Source organism: Perna viridis, chromosome 2 (assembly GCF_037379345.1).
Source record: "Perna viridis isolate PV_CMFRI_1.1 ecotype Kerala chromosome 2, ASM3737934v1, whole genome shotgun sequence".
Lineage (NCBI taxonomy): Eukaryota > Metazoa > Mollusca > Bivalvia > Mytilida > Mytilidae > Perna > Perna viridis.
In genome coordinates, this window is record NC_142446.1 from 20,158,421 (window position 1) to 20,161,406 (window position 2,986).

The window sequence follows — 2,986 nt, forward strand, 5'->3', positions numbered from 1 at the left end:
TAGGACCCTTAAAGCAGAACATTTTTCACCTTTTCGCCCATTCATAGGCTCCATTCACACCGCATAAGCGAGTGATTAAAAATTTGTAATTTCCCGCCACGTGAGGGGAAATTAAAATGTCGTGTGAAGACTCCGTTGCTTACCATGTTTGCAGTTGTTATTCATATTGTTGATAAATTAAATACTTGTTGATTTACGAATGTTATTCATATTTTAAAAGAGTAGTTGGTAGTGTATCAATTAATCAATGGTAGTGATATCGATGATGCAATGACTTGATGACTGGAGGGGAGGTCCTTGATGACATAGTTGATGTTGGGAGAATTTAGGGTGTTGTTTAATTTATTTTTTATGGTTTTATTCATGGGAGAAACAGATTCTCCCTCATTTCTCTCAGGAATAAAAGGAATTCCCCACTCTCAATAGTTAAATTTTAGATTTTAACTATCTCAATTGGAGAAATCCTGTAATCCCCTGGAGACTGATGGAGAATCTTAATATATACCTGTTTAAACCGAACCCCATATTGACTAAAAAAATCAGTTTAAACAGGTGTTCAGTTTACTGAGGTTCACAATATATGTAAATTGTTATAAAGGGACTTTGAAAAGTGTCTGGTTTAGACTGGGTTTTCGGGTTATTCAGGGTAGGGTTTACCCAGGTTTCACTGAACTGTGTCCACATTTCTCCAAATGAACAGAGTTAACCATGCTGCAGTTGTATCATGCTGTGCTCCGCAATGGCTCTTTATTAATCTCATAAGGTTTTATAGTAGTTAAGCACAAATGATTGGTCTATATTACCATCTTCAGAAGATAATTGGTTATATAATTGGTTATTAGTGTAAGTCAATGGATCTGTATGAAATTTGAACACAAGGAAAATTTTAAGGAAGGATTGTATTGATCCTTTAGGTCTGGAATGTTCAGCAGTTATGGTGTATAAAGGTTGGGAAATAACCAGAATTTTAAGAGTTATTTATACAATACTATTCCATGTTATATGGACTACCAATATAAAACTGGTCCTGTAGCAAAAGTGTTTATTGTACAAAATAGGGAAGAGTATGGTTTTCCAAATAAAGAACATACCACTGAATGTTCTACTCTGAAACCATCAAAATATCAAAACAATTTGACCACTGAAAAGCATTTTAGTTATCAATTCATGGACATAGAGAGTGAAATATTCAGTGTCTCGAAGAATTCATTATATCCTACAGATACGAAAGTAAGTAACTTAAAGTATGGGGTATGTTATGGTCATGCTCTCGAGTATTATATGTTTTTTTTATTGTTTAACATATATGTATACTTCTTTCTTGACAAATGCTAGAATGGTCCCTATTGAAAATTATGGTACAGACCTAGATCATGTAATCAAATGGGTAAAAAACAAAGAAAATGTTATACATACATATGATTTCCTACTTTTTGAAACTTTTTCTTAAAATTCAAAGCAGTTCCATAACTTGATACTGACATCCTGAAGATGCAATGTGATAAAAAACAACAGGCTCCCAGGAGCCTAAATCACTCCCCTGGTTAATTTTTTGCTTTTCAAGGGCAATAACTCTAGCAAGAAATTGTCTGACAATTTTGACTCCATGAAGACTTTGGTAAGACTTGTCAGAAGGATCATTTCATCAATCGAAAGTTTCATTCTATCTATTATAATTTTCAAGATACTGACTGAAAACTGCAAAAACGCAATTTTTTGCCTTTCAAGGGCAATAACTCTTATATGGAGTCGTGTGACAACTTTGATTCCTGAAGACTTTTGTACGCCTTATAAGAATCATTTCAGCAATTGAAAGTTTCATTCTATCTATCATAGTTTTCAAGATATAGGCTGGAAACTAAAAAAAAGTCATTTTTTACCTCTCAAGGGCAATAACCCTCACATGGAGTCGTCTGATAACTTTGATCCCTGCAGACTTTTGTAGGCTCTATAATAACGATATTTCAGTAAATGAAAGATATTGGCCAAACCTAACAGTTTTGGAGATACCGGTATATGCAAAAAACTACTGTACTACCCTACATTCTATTTTTAGTAACTGCGGCTATGTTTTTTAACTGATCATAAATCCAAATGTTCATTTTGTTAAGGATGCCCTACAAAACAAAAATACCAACTTCCATTGAATTCTGTGAAGAAGTTTTTGAAAAGAAGATTTTTGAAAATAGTAACATCAAAAACAGCAAAAAACGTCCAAAAAGGGCAATAACTCCAACATGGGTCAACAGATTTTCAACAAAATTTGACCACAGATAGATTTCATCATGCTGAATACTTTTACCCAGTCAGAATTTGGCTAAGCCTTACGGTTTTGGAGATATATGCAAAAATCTGCTGTCTGACCCCTATGTTCTATTTTAAGTAATGGCGGCCATGGTTTTTTAACCGATCAAAAATCCAAATGGTCATTTTGTGCAGAATACTCTAAGGAACAGTCATTATAAGTTTCATGCAAATTTATTCAGTAGTTTCAGAGGAGAAGTTTGAAGAAGTTGTTAATGACGACAACAACAGACACTAAGTGATGGAAATAAAAATAACCTTGTTATATATATCTTCAATATAAATATATAAACTGTGAAAAGTATAAATAATGTCTGTTTAATACTTTTTCACTTTTTGAGTTAAAGATTACACAAAGTAAGTATTCCGTAAGTGTGCTGGACAGATGAAAAGAGTCCAGCGGCCACTAGACTGACTTTCATCACTTGTCTAATAACAAAATTTTGTGTCACCTAACTTGCATGAAAAGCCCTATTTTACAAATTTTGACAAAATAAAAAATGAATATATAATAAAAAAAATGTTTATTTTAAACTGCTTGTTTTGATTTCTAAATCCTTAACCATAAGACTATAACCTCAGTGCCAACCTTTTGTTTGTGATATCGAACACCAACAATAATATCATTATCATAAGAGTAATTTGTGTTGTTTATAAGTCAGTTGTATAAAATCAGACCAAA